At 27.8% G+C, this 23,531-nt stretch overlaps 1 long non-coding RNA gene across 2 annotated transcripts in view; it reads right to left on the bottom strand.

The window, feature by feature from the left end:
• The window catches only part of LOC139425983 (uncharacterized), a 111,871-nt gene that overhangs the window by 71,632 nt on the left and 16,708 nt on the right, over positions 1-23,531 (bottom strand). The window lies entirely within an intron of this gene.

The following is a 23,531-nucleotide window of genomic DNA, read 5'->3' as shown; positions in this document are numbered from 1 at the left end:
ACCTGGGCGAGAAACCATGAAAACCTGGGCGAGCCCATTGTTATAGATGGAGGGTGGTCATAATGTAATGGCTCTTCTGTGTATATAACGTTAAAAATGGATTTTACGGTAAAATGGATAATACGGATTCATCATCCGTATAAGTCCATCAAATCACGGCATAAAGTACCAGCATCATCCGTATCCCAAAGGGCTGGTACTGATACCATAGTTTGATCCGAAATTTTTTACTGTGGGCGTTTACGAGATGAGTAACCAAAACTTGTTTGATGCAATTCTTTGACGTACCTTTAAAGAGTAAACTATTTCTCACTAAACTAAATAAAAAAATTCAATATGTATATAAAAAATATAATTTTTACATTACAAATTAAATATACACTTACATAGTATTGATTATAAATACTTAAATTACATACATTATAAATATGTCTTCTATATTATAAATTCAATGTATTATTATTTATAATGTACAGAGTTATAGTTTATAAGTAAAGGCTTATAGGTTTATTTTTAAGTAAATAAGTGCGATGAATAAATAATAAAGAGAAAAAGAAAAAAAATTTAACTACACTTTAAGAAAAATCTAAAAAAAAACTATGGCTAATTAGAAAAATGTTATCTCTCCTACTGAGTTAAAAACGTATCTTTATTATCCTTTTTTTATCTATTTGAAAATTTATTTAATTTTTCATTCTTAATTTTTTAATTAATTTACATTGTAATTTATAATATATAAAATTATAGTATTAAGATAAATCTTTGTTTTTAAATATATAACTAAGAATAAATACATATAATGAATAAATGATTAAAACCGAAAAATAAACATTTTTAAACTTCACAAATATTTAATGAAAATATCCTTAAAAAAATTTTATTTATGAATACTTAGAAAATGTAATCTTTTCTGCTTTGTTAAAACTAACCTAGATTATTAATTTTTAATTATTTCGAAAAAGTTTATTTATTTGCATATTAATTTAAGTACATAAAAATTTATGCTATTTGTGTATAATACATAAAATTTGTGAAATTTTAAATATAAGAAACATTTTTACTAACAAGCCCTTTATTTATTTTTATAATTTTTAATTTTTAAAAATGTCTTGTGCAACGTATTCATCAACAACACGTAGAAGCAAAACACAATTTTCTAAGAATATATTTCATTTAAGTGAGGCTGAGAAACATTTAAGATTAGTTAGATATATTCGAGAACTCTAGCGTCATAAATCATTAATGATTTTTGTTGCAATTCCCATGAATTATTTTGTTCCTTATAGAATCAAGAAACTGAAGCAATTTAGCAATATTAAGCTGACCTCTAATAGAAAATTTTTTGTAGCGTAGTGTGCACATGCGCTAGAATTCTCCATTACAGGTGATTACGTGTGCCAGTCGCCAATAGCCAATTGGCATATCTCTAGCGTCACGTTAGAAACAAGCAAAAAGAATTCATTAAAACGGAATTTTTATCTTTAAGCGGCATGGATCAGAACATATCTATAAAATGGAAAGTATTTCTGACTTAAAGTTCAGTAGCTTATATATAAGTTTAGTAGTTTATATATATAAAGTTCAGTAGTTAATATTTAAAGTTGTTAGTTAATATATAATTTTTAAGAAAATATGTAACAAAAAAATAATCTTATTTAAACTATACAAATATTTAAAGAAAGAACTTAAAATATTGTTTGCGCATACCTAATTGGAAAAATCTAACAGTTCCTACTTAGTTTAAAACTAATTCAACATATTCCTTTTTAATTAATTCAAAAAGTTATAATATTAACATATTTTAAATACATACGTATTAATATATACGCATTAATATATACGCAAAATTCGTACATTTTTAAACGTAAAAAGCACTCATACAGAGCTTGAATAATGCTCCTTTTTATAATTTTTAATCTTTAAAATATATCTCGTACAACGTATTCATCGACGACACGAAAAACAAAACATGGAATTATATTCAGAAGATATTTCGTTAAATAGACGCTGAGAAACATTTAGGATTAGTTAGATATGTTACAGAACGCCAGCGTCATAAATTATTAATGATTTTTGTTACAATCCCTTTAAATTATCTTGTTCTTGATTGCATCAAGAAACTGTAGCAATATAGCGCCAAACATTTTCATAGCGCTGATTCATCAGTGTTTCGAGGAATTCATGAATATGAATTAAGCATTTCTTTTTCGCCAAACTCCCAAATGATTTCCAAGTCTCGGCGCTGAGGAAAAGTTTCATTTCTCCTCCTCATCTTGATTTTATTTTATTTTTAACATTTTTGCTTCTTAAAGTGAAAAATAAAACAAACTTCAGAGAATTTCGAACAGAGACAAAGTTAATTTATTTCATTATCATGCTCTGATGTTTGTTTCGGAAAGTTAGAAATGGGATTGCAAAAAAATATTCTCCAATTTGGAGCTTTATTATGGATTGTTCAAAATGATTTGCCGAGACAGGAGGTTAAATTCTTGTATATATCTCAGGAGAGATGCGAAGGATGAATTGAGTTTCGCTTCTTCTTTTTTTTATAACTTCGATCTCTCGTGCGAACAAGTTTATTGAGCAAGTTTAAGTTGTTAGAGCTTCATGGAATTATCCTCCAATTAAGTTCGCCGAGTTGGATTATTTTTAATATTTGGTGACAGCTTTTATTGACTCTAATTATTTTATTTTTTTTATTTTGATTAAAAGGATATAATCTCAGATTAGTTCGTGTTTTTTTAATGAAAAATCAAACAAGTATTTTAGACTGTAGATTACGTAGAAATATTATTTTTCAGATTCTATGAATTCTTATTTTATTATTCGAGACGGATATGAATTACATTTATTTTTTCGTATAATTGTTACTTGATTTATTTAAATTTTATTATAATTTATGTTTTATATATGCTTTATTGCTCATTAAAATACATCAGTTTTTTGATTATTTTAATGGTTCAATATGTCGATTTTTAAACCTTTTTTTCCCTTTAGTTATATTTCAATTTTTTTTTAATTTAAATTGGCATAAATTAAATTATTAAAAATAAATTTTAGTTAAATTTATTCGAGTTCAAATTATTTCGCTTTTCGGTAAAGAAAATTTTATTGAAAATATGAAAATGCATTGATTTATTTTTTGTAGATAGCTACTTAATAACTATATATTTTATACTCAAAAACTGTAAATAAGCCCTTAATGTTGATAAATGGGCATATTTTTATAGCTATTATTTGATTTTAATTTTATATAAATTTTTACTTTGAAAAACTAATGTTATTTATAAATTATCATTTTGGAGTTTGATTATGAATTGTTCAAAATGGCTTGTCGAGTTTTTGGATTCGGTCATTCACCCGACTCAATTTTCCGACAACTCTATTTCCCGACAACTCATTTTCCTGACATGTACATTTGACCAACACTTTATTTTTCCGACAAGTCCATTTGAGTATGAGAGTCTGTGTTGGCATCTGTATTGCCTTTTGAACAAAGCTGGGCTACTTATTTTAAGAAAGTGCAAGCGATATTTAATGACTGTTTATGTTGTTAACCTTTCCGTCAGTTTTTTAAAAGGCTTGGGATCTTCTAGAATTGCAGTTAATTCTCAGTAACAGTGAATGTATTTTTTTGTACTCTTTTTGTTTCTTGTTTTTCTTTCTTTTTTTTAATATTTATTTATTGAATTATATATTGCTTTTTTTATTCTTTTTGGAATGTAATTTTCAGTCAAATGCACTATCGAACAAATGAGTTGTCGGGCTACCGTACCTGTCTGGCAAACATACTTGTCGGGAAAATTAACTGTCGGCCAAACGTACCTGACGGTGAAATGAGCTGTCGGGCAACATATTTTTCAAAAAATGTGCCAGACCCGTTGAATTCTTGACATGAGAAGTGTAAATGATGAATTGAATTTCCCTTTTTATACTTCAGACTTTCGTGAAAACAAGTTTAATGCGAAAGTTTAAGTTGCTTGAGCCTTATGTAATTATCTTCCAATATAGTTCGCTGAGTTGGATTATTTTTAGTATTTAAACACAGATTTTATTGAATCCAATTGCTTTATTTTTTATTTTACTTAAAAAGATATAATATGAGATTAGCTTCATGATAAAGCAAATTAATATTTTAGAGAAACATTATTTAGATAAATATTTTATGAAATTTCATTTTATTTAACATTTCAGTGTAGATTTACAATTATTTAAATTTTATTAAATTTGTTTTTCGGAAACTTTTACTACATTTACTTACTTTTTATAATAATTTATGTCAAATTTTTATAAATCTGATATTTTAATTTTATTAATGCATTAGGGTTTGTGCATGTGCATAAGGGTTCTATTTAATTTAATGTTTAAAACTCTAAATAATTTTAATTTCTCAAATTATTTTTCTTTAAGGAAAACTTCTGAAGAATACAAACTAAGTCTAACTTTTAATTTTTAAAGATCTTTACAAAAACTGAATTCGAATGACCTACGTATTAGAGGTTACAAAAATTTAACTAGAAAAATTAAAAAAATTAAGTTCTTTAAAAAAATATCTCTAACGTAACCAGTAATTAGAATTAAAACAAATAATTACTGACGTTACCAATTAGCGATAAATATCGACCAATCCTATTTAATTTGTTCTAACTATTAGAAACTAGTTCTAACTAACTATTAGAACTCTGTTGATTTTAATCTATCCTTACAATTATTGACGCTTAGTTTTATTCGTTAGGTTTTGGTATCCTTCTATTTTTATTTTTGGATTTAGGTATTGATTATATGCATTTAAAGCTAGAGCTCTGCAAATTTAAAATCCATAGATTTTTATGTATATATAGGCAGGGATAATAGAACTTCATGATTAGGAATGTGTTTAATGCCATAATATATTTTTGAAACGAAATAAGATTCATTTTTTCAAAATCTTCCTAACACCAGACTAAAACAAATTGAAGAAATTAATTTAAACACAGAATATAGGAATTATTTTTTTTTTCTATTTTAATTGTTAAATGATGAAGATTATTAACTGAAATATTAACAAATATTTATGAATGTGGTACTTTTATGAATAAATGTAAAGAACAAAAAACATTTTTCAAAATATCGCTGTTTTTTTTTTTAAGGAAAAAAATTCCTTTCCATCCTTACCAGTCATTATCTATATTGTCCTCTTCTCAAAAAGTGGGAATAATTATGCTAACTGCAAGCTTATCCTATTTTCTAGTGATATTTTCTCTGTGCAGTATAATATTTACACTAAACACTATAATAAGGCGACTTATCCTATTTTCTAGTGATATTTTTTCTATGCAGTATAATATTTATACTAAACACTATAATAAGGCGGCTTATTCTGTATTCTAGGGATATTTTCTCTGTGCACTATAATATTTGTATTCAAAACACTGAAATAAATTTATAAAATGAACACTATACTAAGTTTTCCATTGGCTTTGGAAATGAGATAAGCTTAAACAATAAATCTAAGGATAAAACTACCGGAATTGTACATAATTAATTCATAAATTTAATTAATAAATAATTGATTAATGCATAAATTTTGGAATCCTATATTTCTTGAGTAAGACAATTGAACTTCATAGAAAATTTAAATATTTCATAAAAAGATTTTTAAAAAAAGAGAAAAAACTTAAATACTTGAAAGTTTTTTGAAGAATGGATTAAAAAAAAATTTTAAGACGCTTAACTTAATCCACTTTCTGTTGAAATAATGGGAGATTTCGCACTTTTACGTTAGATTTCGTAGGCTCCCGCGCGTAAGAGTGAAGCGATTGCGTATGCTAGCGTTTATTTTAGATACGTATCCTTAGGTTACGTTGGTATGACTTACGCTACAAAGACAATGCTATAAGCACGCTACTTATAGCTGTTAAATGTTATTTTATGTCTAAGCTAAAAACATGGATATAATTAAAATGCTGTATTCTTTATTGCTGAATTCATCAAAATCCATAATCTACAAAAATTTTCTGCCCAGTGAACGGCAGTCTTACGTAAAGCATCTTGAATCGTATGCCACAGCCTTAAAGAGATGGTCTACGTCCATTGTAAATGTCCGTTTTGATTGTGTGGTCAAAGTTAAAATGATATTCCACTACGTCAGCTTTTTTAACTTACGGATTTTTGCAACTTTCGTATTTTCACTTACTTAAGTTTGATATTCTTTCAAGGGCGCATGCGCATTTCACATGAACTGAAGCATGCGAACTAGTGAGTACGGGAGTGTCCGGAAGTGTACGGAAGTCTTACGTACGGGAGTGTACGGCGGCTAACATAAATTTGCGAAATCTCCCTCATAGCTCTGTTTCATACGTTACATTTCTGGACATGCATTAAAATGTTAAGTTGTTTTTTCTTAAAATCTTTCACATAGAGAAACAAGACTTATGCTGCCATCTGTTAAGAATTTTATCCAATAACTATCTTATTTAAATTTTATGCTCTTAGTTTTATTTGTTAACACTTTGATACAATAAAAATAAAATGTTTTTTGGGGCTGCTTTTGCTCGTGAATACCTAAAATTAGCCGTTTTGGTTACGAAAAAAAAAAGCTTTAAGGTATTTCTAGAAAGCTTTTGCAATAATTTAAATTAATTTCAATAGCTAGGAAAAATAATAAAATTACTGGAAAATTTTTACAGTCAACTAAATTTAAACTTAATTTTTATCAGAGCGTAACATTTAAATATGTTTTATATTCCCGCGTTTTGAGAGCAGATCTGTTCTTAATAAATCTCACTATCCATTAATGCATAAAAGAAATTAAAAGCGAATAATATTTTTGTATAATTTTTTAACAAGACAACAAATTAAAAAATAAATAAATAAGTTTTAACTCTTAAATACAGTTTAGTGAAACATTAATTAAATTCAACTACATATTAATAAAACCCTGGTAATTTTTTACAGAAATAAATGAAAGAACAAAATATTATTCAAATGAGGTAAATTTTTTTATAATATTTCACTTGTCTTTGTTAACCCCTTTCAAAACCAAATAATCTTTTTTAACGCTTTTTTTCTTGTTTTTTTTTTCCTTTTGTCAAAAGAATTTTTTTTCCTTAAAAAAATTAATAAGGTAAACCCTATTTTTAAACACAAATTAAAATCTCAAAAAAATGATTTACTTACTATTTAAAAATAGCTAAACGCATTTAGCAACCTATCAAGTTTTTATTTCTGCTTTATATAGTTTTTAGAATCTCATTATAAATCTCCATTAAAAGTTTTAAAAACTGGGATTTAGTCTTAAAAAAAAGAAAACGAAAAAAAAAACATCTTTTTCTTTAATTTAAAACTTAAACATTCGCTTAAGCCTGAATCAACTATTTTACCATTTTAAAAACAAATCTAGTTGTACAGAATTTTTATTAAGAAAAAAGAAATACTAATAAATATTATTAGCAAAATTATAAATTGCGGAAGAATACTGCCTAAAACATTCATAAAATATTTTTGAACAGGTACTTTTATGAATAATTACAACAAAAATAAACATATATTGATAGTTTTATTATTGATAAAACTAAATGGAAAATTCATCCTCATTTTTAATTTTTATTCTTTATAATCTCTATGAATCATATTAACCTTTAACACAGTATTTTTAAATAAAATAAATTAAATTGAAATAAATTAAAATGAAATAATATTTTAAATGGAATATTTTAATCCAACTAAAGATTAAGAAGCTCGAAAGAAGATCTTAAGCACAGTTACGTAAAATAATAATTCAAGACAACTCTATTTTAATACAACCTGGTTATTTTTTTAAGGAGATAAATAAAACAACAAAATATGTATTATTCAAATGAAGGAAATTTTAACTAATGCCTTAATTATCTTTTTTAACCCTGCTCAACTTATCTTTTTTTAACACTTTGTACACGTCCAAAAATTGTTTTTGTTTCAAAAAAAATTAATAAAGTAAATCCTATTTTTAAACCTAAATTAAAACTAAAAAAATTAATTTCCTTATTAATTGATGCTAGCTAAAGACATTTAACAACCTATCGGGTTTTTATTTCTGCTTCATACATTTTTAAGAATCTCATCATACAGCTCTATTAAAAGTTTTAAGAGCTGAGTTTTGGCATTAAAAAAACATTCATTTCTTTATTTTAAAACTTAAACATCCGCTTACGCATGAATTAACTTTTTTTACACCGCCAAATGAGCTAATTTTTCACAAACTCATGAAGAACTTAATTTTCATAATCCAATTAACTAACGTCCACGAACATAATTAGATTAGAAAGTTACAAAACGCTCATTATGATGTTTAGAATATATTATCCACTTTTCAGAAGCTTTGCAAATTTAAAAATATTTAATGAAACATCAGAATCTTTAGGTAAAACTAAAGTTGTTGTTTAGAACTTTTTTTTCTTCGTTCTTTTTCCGCCGATTAACAAGTCATCTGGAATTTATGCTCTTCGCTAATGTTTAATTATCTCAAAATTAAATTGAAAATGTTGACATGCTTATGATAATATTTTAAGGTGATTATACTCCGGTAAAATTGTTTGGTACATAATATTTTAAAAAGAACTTTTTTCGAACTCATCTTACTTCACTAGAGGGCTTTAAAAAGATATGGTACTAAGAAAATTTACTAAATCTATTAAAATTTACTAAAATTCAGCGGTTAATAATATTGGTGCACTGTTAGAATTTTCATTCTAAAATTATGGTAAAATAACCAGCAGCAGTCTGTCCATCAATTAACCGTAAAGTTTACGGTAAAGAACCTTTTTTATCAATACAGCTTTGAAACCGTTTCAAGCTAGTATGGTTATAAAACTATGAATACAAAACTATATGGTTTTAACCATTTACTACCAGCATGGTTTCAAAACCACAAAAAAGAAATTTAGCTGACTTTTCATTAGGTAATGAGCATTGGACAGAAATTAGGGATACTGGAGGATACTGGTAACTCTTCGTGTGTTAAAAGGAATGGAGAAAATATTGAGGTGTCAACCTTGGGACTCTGGCCCCACTTCTGTAGGTCTAAGCGGCTTCATTAGGTGGGTTTAATTAGTGGGATAAAATTTTGGTTGTTTAACCATATTAAATAAAAACAGTTAGTAAACGATTTTTCTCAAAATTAATCGTTTTATTAGCATGTTCTTTAGAGTTATTTGACTGTTTTATTTGAATATGGTAAATTAACAATTATATAGATTGTTATTTAACTATTTTTTGAGAAATTTCCAATAGTTTAGCAAAACAAAGTAATTGATAAATTAGACTAAATTTAATTGATTTGAAATTAAGTTAAGGATATTTCTGCGCTTATGAAAGCATTTTAAGCTCAGTAAAGTACTTCAGTAAATTCGTCATCCCAGATAGTGGGCAACCTTACGTCAAACGTTGTATTTTCATTTTTTTTTGTTGGCCTAGAAAGGTTGACTAATTAATCCTTTTTTAGACTTAATATAAATTTTAGTAACTCAAACTTGCTTCCTTAAAAAATGAGTAAAGACATACAAAAAACTTTACAAAAAAAATCACTTTTTTTAAAACTTAATGTAAACCTTGTTTTTGCTTTTTTTTCTTATTTTAGCTTTGTCTTGTCTCCCAAATGCAACATTTTGTTTGGGTTGAAAACTTATTTCTCAAGCCAACCTTCACTTTTAAAGTATTAAAGAAAATATATAAAAGCGTGCGCAAATAAACCTTGTTTCACTGATGGTCATAAAATCTAAAATAAACCTTGGAAGAATTTATTCTGAATTTCGAACGCTTTTTACCCTAGATTTAATAATGATTATTCAACCACGATTTTAGAAGGTTTTTCAAGCCTTGCTTTGTAAAGGCAAATTCAATCTCGATTTAAAGGATTGTTGCGAGTTCAATGCGAACCTCAGAGCGCGTAAACTAGCATTGTTAAATCTAAGTTTCAAGCTTGCATGGTTTATTTTCTAATTCTTTATAAACCTTCTTGCGCTTCGTGATAAAGGTTTTTAGCTGACATTAAAATCAACCTAACTCTGCTATTAGGATATGCATGTTTCTAACATTAAAAAAAATAACAAAAAATAAATGAAAAAAATTTTTAAGCAAGTTTTACTTTGCTGCCGAGAGAGTGATACGTTTTTAAAAATTTTGGTTTAAATAAGTAGTAAATAACGTAAATAGAAGTAAGTAATAAATAACATTGATTACAAAACAAAGTAATCCCTTATTGGACAAAGTTTAAATATCTTCATAGAAATTTTGTGACATTGAGATTTTTTAATTTCATTATATATCTTTATATATCTTTAGAAAGATATTCTTTAAAAAAAAATTTCAAATTACTATAATTCAAAGAAAGATAATGCTGATTATTAAAAAATAATAAATTGGTCAGTAGTGAAGCAAAACTTTAATTGCCTCAAAATAAAATTTAAAATACTGATATGTCCATAAAAATATTTCAAATTTTTCATACTTCGATAAAATTGTAGAATAATTGTTTGATAAAATATATGGGTCTTGCTCGGTCTTGCTCAGCTTAAAAATTAAAGACATGCTGTAAGAAGTAATAGTGATAAGAATTTACAAAACTATTCTTTAGCTGTTCAATCCTATTCTGGAAAGATATTCTTTCACATATTCTCGAAAGATGTTTATTTGAAACTCTATGGTAGGCATTTTGATGACTTTGGCCGTTCTATTTATAAATTTATTTTACACACTTTTCACACTACCTAGAAAATTTTTCTTTTCTGTTTTCTTAAAACCTCGAAATGCTTATAAATAAGAGGTCACATACTGAGAAAAAAAAATATGGTCAAAACTACCAGAATAAAGTAAAATTTACCGTATTTCCGGCTATATGGGAACACCAAAAATCACTAATTTTTATTGAAGTGCTTTAGTAATGATTTTGGTAAAATTAACAAAATTTATCGTTTCATAATATGTGATAAAATTTTGCAAAATGTGGTCAAATTTGGTAATTTTATCATGATATCCTAAGACATTGCATCAAATAATTTATCCGGTTACATTTACTTTTCGTTTTTGTATTTGTTGCTAAACATGTGGTAATAAGAACTATAATTTAGAAAATCAGAATTTCTGGAAAACCGCTACCACATAAACTGAAAAATTACCAAATGAATGATTTAAATATTGTATATTTTGGTTTTATTAACCGGAACTAAAATATGTGATATTAAGTTTGTATTAGTATGGTTTTTTACCGCAAATGTCATTACCATACAGTGCGATAACATTACCAGATTTTTTTTCATCATAAGTAATAAGTAATATTTTAATAAGTAATTATAGTGATAAGTAATATTTTGTGATCAGTACTGTGAGCTAGAACTTTTAACCAATTACTATTTAACTAAATGACGTAAGCTCAGAAATATCTACATTATTTATTACTACCTATAGATATAATTTCCACCTTAGACAGCAAAGATGTTATAAAAATAACTAAACAATTTATCACCAAGTAATCAATCTAATTACTTACAGTTAAAATATCAATAAAATATAACTTTTGCGCAATACAAATTTTAACAAGCAAGCTAATTTTTTTTTTCTTAACAGATTCTTTCATAAATTTTTAATGTATTCACATGCATTTTATTAACAGCTTTATCAACTATTATACCTAATTTCAGTTTATAAATATTGACACTGCAACTACTAAAGCAGATTACTTCCGTTAAAAATATAAATACAAACACAACTTTACGAACAATTGCCTGTTTAAAACTAATATTTTTCGAACGACTACGGGATACAATAATATATCATCAAAATTTTAATACATTTATAAAGAATTAATTGATTTTCGTAACATTTTAAAATACTTCTTCAAATATCTTGAGTTTAGACCTTTTTATAAATCAATTTATTTGGAAATCATCGTAAATACTTATGAGTTAAAAGGAAACATTTTGTTTTGTTTGAAGTTCCTTTAATTGTTGGAAATAGTTTGTTACCGAACTAAAGAAATACCCACTAAATATTCCATCATAAAAATATCGTCTGCGAATTCAAATAAGTAGCCAAATTTTTCTCCCTGTTTAAATAGCTATATTATTCATTAAGAAAATGTGAGTAAACACCTTTAAAATAGTTTTAACTCGCTAAGAATCTACTGAAAAATGCATTAAAATTAAAATCTCAATTACAAACAGTGTTGATCATTTTAAAATAAGCAGTTTCTTTTATTTTCTTAAGCGAATTGCATTCCTAAATAAATAAATTCAAATGGCGTTTAGACTAGTTGCATAAAGAAATAAAAAGCTGGTTTAGACTGGAATAGAAGTAAATTAATATTTGCTTTAATTATTGAGGGAAAAGGTAGTGAGACTTAGCGAAAAAATGTATTTAATATTTCAGCATTCTTTTGAGCCATTCTAAAATATTCTTAATTCCATTTGGCGACATTACAAAACTGTTTTCAAATGGCTGAACTTCAGTTATGTAAAATAGAGCCAATAGATAAAAATAAAGAAATGCTATATAAAATAAAATAAAATTGCTTTCTAAATTGATTTCCTTCCTATAAAATTTAGAGAAGACTTTTTTAAACGTGAAGTTGGTATTATGTAGAAATTAACCAAACACATTTATATTTTTTTTTAACTAAACTTGATTTATTTGTAACTGGAACTAAATACTTAAAAATACATTTATCTAAATTCTGAGTATTTGAGATTAAAACCGATTAATGAATTAATAGAAATGTTTAATTTCCTTCTCCAATGCTTGGGTAAATATTTATCTTGATTTTTGCTCCGTGTTTAATTCGTATGTGAAATTTAAAATGCTTGATAAACATAACTTTTTAAAACCAAGAGTATATATTTTAAAAACTAAAATTGTTTTATTTTCAGCGGGAATTCATTTATTTAAATTCTAAATATTTGAGATTAAAAATAAGCAATAAATTAATAAAAGTTTTAATTTCCCATCCCAACACTAAGTTAACATCTGGTTATGCTTTTTTACACATTGTTAAACTATCATAGTAAGTTTTAAATGTTTAAAAAAGAATCTCAGAAGTGCTTTTAAAATACAAATACACTAATTTAATAATAGGGCGAAATATCTTTTTATTGTGATACCCTTAAAGTTAGGTATTTTTTTATAATGAAAGTTTAAGAAATTTAAATGATGACTAAAGCACTTTAGTGACATCCACTGGAAGAAACAAAAAAAAAACATGCCCCCAAAAATAGATAAGGTTTTATGAGATTTTGAAAGATAAAAAAGATAACAGCTAACTGAATTAGTATTTTTATTGAATCAGTTATCTGATTCGACTTACTCAAAGTAAAAAAAATATGTTCATTACAATACTTCATTTATCCAGATATCAATATTATATTTTATTTCATAACCGTCATTGAACCGCCAACCCAATTTCGGGTTTTCAACTACTAATGTTCAACTCCATAATCTTGTAATTTTGAACCCATTCCAGAAGACAAGGGAACTCCTGGATCAAGCATTGGGAGAAATTTTACTTCGTGGAGGACTTTCGATGGAACTAACCTGCATTTGCGTGACATGGAGAGGAAAACCAAGAAAGCCTCCCACGGTTAGCCTGAAGGCAATAGGACTCCAACCCATGATCCGTCTACCACTAAGAATATTGTTCGTCAGCCATGTGGTCGGTACGAGCCAGGTGCGAAATTCATATCGAGCAACCCTCACTGGGATTCGAACCCAGTTCACCTTATTGGAAGGTGAACACTCAATCCCTTGAGCCACCTCGGCTCTAGATAACAATATTAGGCAATTAAATATGTTTATTTATACGTTTTACGCATTAAAACTTCGATTATTTCTAAAATGTTTGATTGATTCGGTCTTATTTGATTCGCCAAAAAGAATACATAAGAAACAATACTTCGTTAATTTAGTCAAACAGATAAATAGGTATACGTCAAAATTGTATGAAACCTACAAACGACTAAAAACATTTTTCAAAAAATGGGAGCATAAAACAGATCAAAATTTTAAGCAAATAAGTTTTTATTTGAATCACAATAAAAAATTTTAAGCAAATTTATAATTTTTTATGGAGACAGAAATTTACATAAATTATTGCAAAAAACTTCTATAATTACATAAAATAAATTCCTCTTTTGGACATTTATGATATAAATTGAGCCAATGTAACACCAAAAATATTTTTAATAGCGTCTAGATGTTAAAATATAATTATGAAGTTTAAATAAGAAAGTTACTTTATAATATCCTTAAGAAAAGACAACAATAGATAAATTCTAATGTGTGGAAGATTTTTAGAAAAGCAATTTAGTGTTTTGATACAAGTCCAAAACTGAATCGTACGATATAGAGCTATTTTTTTTATCTGAAATAGATTAAAATAAGTACTTTAAACTTATTTATCCCTCTTTGAAAATAATAATCCTATCAATAAAAATTTAGTTTAAATTTAAGGCGCAAAACTTATATTTTAAGTTTTGTGTCTATTATAATTAGAGTAAATTTATATTTTTCTGCATAGACAAAAATCAACTATAAATTATTACAAAAAATTTCTATAAATAAGCAAAATATAAATTAGCAAATCTTACCAAAATGGCTGATTTTTGAAATCGAGTTGTTTAAAATTAAAAATATGAAGTTTAAATAAGAGGGTTACATGATAATATCTGTAAAGCATTACAGCAATAGATAAATTAAATTCTAATGCGTGAAAGAGTTTTAGAAAAAAAAAATTCAGTGTTTTGAAACATGTCCAAAAAAGTAACGTACAATATCGCGCTATTATAGAAACAGAAAATTTAAAATAAATTCTTGCAACTTATTTATCCATCCTTGAAAATGATACTCACATTAATAACAACAGTAAAAATGATACTCACTTGATTCAAATGATACTTGAAAATGATACTCACATCAATAACAATAGTAAATTTGTAATTTTCTATAGCGAAAGAAATTAACTTAAATTATTAAAAAAAAGATTTCTGTAAATAATTTTTTTTAAAAATTACCAAAATGGCCATTTTTGGACTTTTCTTGTCGTTAATTGAGCCAATGTAACACAAAAAAAAATTTATTAATGTTTTGATATTTCAAAATAAAAATATTTTTAAGTTCAAGTAAAAAGGTTATTTGATAATATCCAGAAAAAATAACAGCAGCCGATAAATGAAATTAAATGATTTATAATTAAAAATAATTAAATTGAGTAAAATTAAATTCAATGTGAGAAAGATTTTCAGAAAAACAATTTAGATTTTCAATACATTAATTTAATTAATTTAACAAAAAATGGATTACATAAAATAAGTACTTTAAATTTTTGATGGATAAATTATTTTAGGGAAATAGAACTTATTCACCCATCCATGAAATAATCTTTCAATTATTAAAGTATTTAATTATGTTTTTATGAAATATTTCTGTAACAAAATGCCGTTATCACACACATGAAATGTAGGATTGTCAAAACAATGTGACGTATGCAACCACAATAATTAACTGTAAAAAATAATTCAGATTGATTTGCGAATGACACTTCGGGTATTTTCTAGTCTTTTGTTAGTCTTTTAAAGTAAGTAATAAATTTCTAATTAGGCTGCACTCAAATAAATTTTAAGATCTTATGACTCTTTATGCATATTCGTATAAGAAATTACGTATTTATGATGCAAAAAGAGTTTTGCCTCCTTAAACATTTTAAATCTCATTTGTAATATACAAAATACTTCGAAAACGTCTTTAATTATTCATAGTTCGGATAAGTTACTCAAGATTCTTAAAAAGATGCTTTGAAAAAAAAAATCTTAAATATGCTTAAACAGTTACGGTTAACGGTTAAACAGAAACTATCTCAAGGAAAACTAAAAAAAAATGATTTAAAAAATTAAAGAAAATAAAAAAGTTGGAATGCTGAAAATAAATTTAATCATATTCTGTTTATTAGCTTTATTTGCAAATTTAACAAAACATGTTTGAGTTAAAATATTGGTAAGACATATCTGAAAGCCCTCTGAATTTTTAAAAAAAAGCTAGTCTTAAGAGGGGATTCAGTGAAAACAATAATCAAATGCGCTAATAAAATATTAAGAATAAAAAAATATGCGTTAAATCCGGTAAGTTTTACTCATTTTATTTTTAAAAAATCATAAATTTTGCATTACTACTTCAAAGCCTAATATAATTTTTTTTTCTTCAAATAAGTGAAGAAAACAGTATTATTTAGTTCATTTCTACGCTTCTTAAAGTATGCGTAAATAGTAGTTATCAATTATATAACTCTCTTAATTAACAAAATACAGGAAAAATACTGCGGTGTCAAAAAAAAAATTTTTTTTTTCTTCTTCAAATCTTCTAAAAAAAGCGTTTGAATTTTTCGAAAATCAGGAACTAAAGGATTCTAAGAAACTCTATCGATTGCATGAAACACTCACTTTCAAAAATTAAGCACGGAGTGAAAAATGTTAATTTCTGGAATACAATCTGAATTGAATAAACTAACTTGTTGCAGGGGTAGAGGAATGTATGCAAATAAGTTGATTAGCAGTCAATGACGATTTCATGTCAGGACTACTGCCTAAAATATGCAAATAAAGCAGTAGTCAAAGAATCTAGCTTTGGGAAAATTTTCAGGAGTTTAATTTACGCGTGGAAAAAAGGTGCTTCGAACATCTTCATACTAAACTTGTTTCTATGTCTTCCAGAAGACGAATAAAAGATTCTAAGTGTTGTTTGACTGTCGGGTTCATTGAAGCAAGACAATCCATCATAGTTTTTCTATCATAGACCTTTAGACAATTCATCATACTGTTGAACATAGACAGCTAGTCATCGACAGTTACACAGTTCATCATAGTCCATCATAGACAGTTCATCATAAAACATCTTTTATCTTTTTTTTCATACTAAACTTATTTCTATGGCTTCCAGAAGACGAATAGAAGATTCTGAGCATTGTTGGCAGTCGGATGCATTGAATCAAGACAGTCATCATAGTTTTTGCACTTTTCTTTGCCGTCCATCATTCCGCCATTTCCCGATTATATAAACAATTCCAGACTCGCCAAACAGTTATCCGAAAACCCGTGGCCGGTCATCCAAGGGTTACAACAACCGCGAACGATCGATATATTGCTGTTGTAGCCAAACGAAATTGAAGAGCAACCTTCACACGCGTGACATCTATGACCAAACCATTGGAAAGACGATATCTGGCCAATACTGCACCCCGAAGGCTATAACATGAAAGGACTGCTCTCCAGAATAATATTCCTCTGCCTACCCAATCCGATTGAAATTGTGCCACAAGCATGTGTATTGGACTGTATCTGATCGGGGCAAACTTTATGTTATCAGATAAGTCTAGATTTGGCCTGCAACTTGATGAAAAGCTTTAAAGATATGTAGGGTGCAAAGCACACGCAACAGGTTACAGAACTTCCCGCGTTCCGTGATGGAAGCATCATGGTCTGGACAGCAATTATAATGGGATATCTCACCGATCTGCTCATCTAGAGACGTTATTTTGCGACATCTGTACGGACCTCATTGTGGAACCTTGCGCTGCAGCAGTTGGTCCAACTTTTATTTTAATGAACGACAACACACTTCCTCATTGAGCAGACATCATCGACAACTATTTGGAATGTGCGTGTATAGAGTGGCCAACTTTCTCTCCAAATTTTACTCCGAACCAAAATCTCTGTTATGCCTCTGCCGAGCAGCATCGATTCCTCTATCTTTTCCAGCCAATCTTACAGATTTGAAAACTGACCTGAAATAAGAATGGTGACCACTGGACTCTGATGTGATTGACCACCTCGTAACAAATATGATCACACACTGTGTGAGTATGTCTATATGAATCTGTCAATGTGTGAATATGTCTGTGAGAATATGTCATTATGTGTGAATATGTCTGTGTTAAACTGAATCAAATACTTCTTTTTATTCTGTTATGAATCATAAAAAATATTCTTTATTTTTGGGAGGAGAGAATAGCATCGAAATAAATATCATATTTCAAATCAACGCCTCAAATTATTTTTTTCAAAAAATAAAAGTTTTAATCCTTTTAAAAATTTTACGTTGCTCTTGGCACCATTTCCCTGTTCTCACGTGAAAATTCAATCACTAGATTAAACTATTTTTTTTTTAAAGTTTTATTCTTCCTCAAAATTTTATTTTACACTTGGCACCATTTCTATGTTCGCACGTGAAAATCCAATCACTAGATTGTAACTATTTCTTTAAAAAAAATAAAAGTTTTATTCCTTATCAAAATTTTATGTTACACTCGGCACCATTTCCTTGTTCGCACGTGAAAATCCAATCACTAGATTGTAACTATTTCTTTAAAAAAAATAAAAATTTGATTCCTTATCAAAATTGTATGTTACACTTGGCACCATTTCCTTGTTCGCACGTGAAAATCCAATCACTAGATTGTAACTATTTCTTTAAAAAAAATAAAAGTTTTATTTCTTATCAAAATTGTATGTTACACTTGGCACCATTTCCATGTTCGCACGTGAAAATCCAATCACTAGATTGTAACTATTTCTTTAAAAAAAAAAAAAGTTTTATTCCTTATCAAAATTGTGTGTTACACTTGGCACCATTTCCTTGTTCGCACGTGAAAATCCAGTCACTAGATTATAAGTCATAAAGGTCTCCTGTTTTTTATTTTGTGCATAGGCACAAAGGATATAATACTGTTATAAAGGTTTAGGTCACAATTTGCTGAAAATTTGAAAATTAATAACTATTATTCAATAATGTTTCTTATAAAAAAATTATGAAAGTTTTTTTAGTTAACTATCTAGCAGCAAGGGACGTCGAACTTAAGGCAAAAGCACAAATTGAATCTGAAACTTCTTACTTCTATTAAAGTTCTTTTCTCAATGCTTGTTTAAAATCATGACATTAAAAATTATTAAGATCTTCTATTTCTTATTTTGCATACTGCACACTAAAAGTTGCATCTTGCTATAAGAGATTAAATTTCGAATCCCCCAAAATTTTAAAACTTATTAACATATTTCTTAAATGACGTACAGAACAATATGATAACATATTATTCCTATGCATACACAGAAGAAGAATTCAGCTTCAATAAAGTAGCACTAATTGAGTCTGAAACTTCTTGTTTGTATTAAAGTTCCTTTCTTAATGCACGCTTAAAATCATAAAAATAAAAGAAAAAATAATCTTATTTGAATACTAAGAATTTCATACTAGCTTGGGAAACGCGCAGAAACTTATTTTCCTGTTAGAACTAGAAAAGGAAATGAATTAAAACATTTTTCCTTCTTTTTAAAAACTCTTCCTAACACAATCCCCTCTTTCCCCTCCCCACTTCTTTCTTGTATCCCACAATGCACCGCTTTTCATCTCAATGTCGGAAGAGTTAAAAATGCTTGAGAGCGCGCTTGAAGCCTCATTCATTAAACCCAACAATAGAAAAGCCAAGGGTTTTAATTCGCAATTAAACAAAGGCGGCGATAAATTGTTAAACAAAGAAACACTTAGCTGAAGATCACGCTAAGAATAAATTGCATTAAGAGGAGTAGGGGGGAAGAGGGGGGTAAATGCAAACAAAAATGGCGAACAAAAGCGAAGTCTAAGAGATGAATTGCTATTATTTACATTCGAGCGCGTATTTTGTTCAATCATCATTTTGATTTGTTCTTTTTGAAAGAAAATCGTTCTAAGAATTGTATTTTATCTTTTGCTTGCATTTTATAGTTTGCACATTTTCCTTTTTTCTTATTATTCATGCATCAGTAGTTGGAACAGCCACCATTAATCGTGTGAACAACACCGAAACATAACTTTTTTTCTAATGAACAGGTTCATGAGAATGTGGCGATGAGATATTCAAAACCTTGAATATGTTCGCGAAGATAAAAAATATAGGCGTTGGGAACCATTGCCGAGAGAATTACACGCGCTTGACCAAATATTAGATTAAAGGTTATCATTAAGGAAATAGCTTTTGAATTTCAATGTTAATATTTTATTAAATTTATTTCGAACTTTTTGTCAGCAGCAGGGCGTGGGATTAAATGCTGAGTGTGTAATTTTATCGACACAAGTTTTTCGGGAAAAATTACTATAATTTTGAAGGATGTTCTTTCGTGATCCTTTCAAGATAAATTTGGAATAAATAGCAAAATCGAGACAAATGAGTTTAAAACGATTTGTAAGGTAGAATTTACGAAGCAATAATAGCATGAAGGTCAAAATAAGTTTCAGTTCAAACTGAAAGTATTTTCCTTTAAAGTAATAAACATTTTTAGTTGTAACAATATATTGGATTGTCATCCAAGTTTCCGATGTTTTTTTGTTTTTTTTTAAATATTTTAGAAGTTTAAAGTGTTGAAACATTTAAATTTCTCTATCAGTTCCCTTGTCTTTTGGAAGGAATTTTTGAAAAAAAAGTTGGTGTAATCGCTTTTCATCTAACACAAATGCTCAGCCAGAAGGAAGTACGTCTTTGATTTCAAAATTTCTAACTTTACACTTTGTATATTCTATACGATTGGTACTTTCTGCTATTGCATCCTCTCCATGCACAAAACAAATATCATTAGAACCTTATGCTGCCCCATTACCTTGATTCAAAGCAAAAAATGGGAGAAAAAAAGGCATTTAAAACAAAATTTCATTCAATGGAAGAAAAATTAAACTGAATTTTATTTCTCGTTTTAATTCTTATACAAACATAATTTTTTTCACAACTTTAAGAGATAACTAAAAGTATAAACTTTTTTTATAATAAAACAAATTCCTACATTTCAAACTTTTTTATTTTACACACATTTTCAAGCATACATTTTTAAACTTATTGCATTTTTAAAGTTAATACATTTTCAAACATAGCACGTTTTCTAAATTAATACGTTTTCAAACTTAATACGTTTTCACCAGTTTTTATTCTTAATATGTTTTTTAACTCAATACTTTCCATGCTTAATACATTTTCAAGTTTAATAAATTTCCAAAGTTAATACGTTTTTAAACTTAATACATTTTTACACTTAATACGTTTTTACATTTAATCCATTATTAAACTTCACACATTTTCAAAATTAATGCGTTTTCAAACTCTTTTCAGACCACATTTATTTGTAAAAAATGCACTGGATGCGATACATAGTTTTTTTTCTTATAGTTCAGTTTTTAAAAGAAGAACTTTAAGTGCTTAAAGTGTGGTTGTTACGAAACTCACAGTATATATTTTTAAAAAAATAACTATACTTTATTACTGTTTGACACATCGGCACTTCATGTGGCTTTCTTATAAGTTTTATATTTTGTTTCTATTAGATAAATAACAAGGCTGCTACAGATAGGATAAAACACGGGGATAAAAATGAAGGAACATAGCTCCATTTTACCCAACTTCCCACCAAATAATACATTTATGTTTATATTGTAGCCATTAAGTAAAGGTATCCATGTTTGATGATTTAGTTTCTCATAAGACACAATTTGTAATAAAGATGTAAAAAGTTTCAAGTTGACGTATGTGTGGCAACACTTACAGCGCCTCAGAGGATTTATATAAATCCCTACTTCACGTGTAGTGCGTATATTACGGATCTAAAATGTGACAGCAAACCAGACGTGATGAATAACGTCATAGAGTTTTACGTCATTATTTATATTTGCAGTGGGATCATCGTAAATAAAATATGGATTTTGAAACCTCTTCATTGTGGACCCCAAATCCATCAAACCTATTTGAAGATAGATGGACTCAAAGGAACCTTGCTTTTTCTTTATTTTTTTCCCTATTTTTTTCCCTCTATCGTCCTGTCATTTATCCCGAAAAGAAAAAAAATCCCTAAACATGAAACATAGGATTGGTTTTCTTCTCATAAATTGAGCTTGAGATGTTGGTGGGAGGTAGCAAATAAGTTCGCAAAATCCATCAATTATAATTTGTCTCATATTACACTTACCACACACGAGAGAAAAATTATTTTTTGTGAGAAATATGATCTCCCTGGCGTTATTGGGGATGATAAATTTATATCTAAGAGCCTGGAATAAAGCTTGCATGAAATAAAATTTACATACTGAATGACATACTAATCGTGTTCATTTCTTGAATATAATGATTACTACAGATTAATTTTTTTGATAAAAGTAAAGTAAAAGTTAAAAAAATTTCTGAATTTTTGTTAAATCGTATTTTGAGTTTTTGATGACCGAGGAGCGCTATACTTCCGTCAAATTCTTTGAGTCCTTCTGTCATTTGCGCTGTCTACAGGGACGTTTATAAGACGGTTGCTTTTTAGACAGCTAGTCATGGACGGTTGTGTTGCCCTTCCACCAATCACTAAGATTCATGCAAGTGGCAGGCTCGATTCTCGTCATAACCTTGAGCCTCTTCAATTTAGTTAGGATTGTTAAGCCATTCGAGTACGTGACTCGAACCACTCGAGTACAAACGAAAAATTCTAGATTTTTCTCCTAACATGGCTTGCACAGACCACAGGTCTAAATAGATATCTCTATTAATAATTGTATACTGGATTAAGTTTCCATAACCACTGAGGCAAATAACTACAATTTATAATATATGTTAATCAATGTTTTTGAATTAGTATTATATAGCAAAAACATACCATTTGTCTTATAATTAGGAAAATGCCAAAGATATTTGTGTCTCTATACGTTTCATAGAGTGACTCTTACAATTAGGTTTGTCTCCTAACGCAGCTAGCACAGACTACAGATTTAGATAAATATCCCTATTAATAATAGTGTACTGAATTAAGGTCCATTAAAACTAAGACAAAAAGCTATTATTCATTAGTTAATATTTTTAAATAATTATTATTATGCAAAAATATACTATTGGTTCGATAATTTTGAGAATATCTCAAAGATTTGTGTCCCTACTTGTTTCGGATAGTGACTCTTACAATTAGGTTTGTCTCCTAACTCGGCTTGCAAATACCACAAGATCTAGATAAATATCTTTATTAATAATTGTATACTGGATTAAGTTTCCATTACAACTGAGGCACACAGCTACAATTTATACTACACTGGTTATCATAAATTAAGGAAAATTCACAAAAATCGCGATAACTCTTTCAAAAGTAAGCCAAACCGTGCAAAATTTGCATATGTTGTCCACTAAGAGTAGCTGAGTAAAATTGCAATATGCAAATTAGTGGCGCTGCACTCGGCTTACGTCATCTGCCTGGAGCATAAAAGTCCAAGTTTGAGAGAAAGCACACAAATTTTACTGTGATTGCGACATTGAAAATCTGAGATAGCCAATTCGTAATAATGANGAAATAAAATTTACATACTGAATGACATACTAATCGTGTTCATTTCTTGAATATAATGATTATTACAGATTAATTTTTTTGATAAAAATAAAATAAGAGTTAAAAAAATTTCTGAATTTTTGTTAAATCGTATTTTGAGTTTTTGATGACCGAGGAGCACTATAATTCCGTCAAATTCTTTGAGTCCTTCTGTCATTTGCGCTGTCTACTAGA

This window comes from Parasteatoda tepidariorum, chromosome 7 (genome assembly GCF_043381705.1).
Source record: "Parasteatoda tepidariorum isolate YZ-2023 chromosome 7, CAS_Ptep_4.0, whole genome shotgun sequence".
NCBI classification, from domain to species: Eukaryota; Metazoa; Arthropoda; class Arachnida; order Araneae; family Theridiidae; genus Parasteatoda; species Parasteatoda tepidariorum.
The sequence above is the reverse complement of the archived record's forward strand: the minus strand, read 5'-3'. Positions and strand labels throughout refer to the sequence as shown.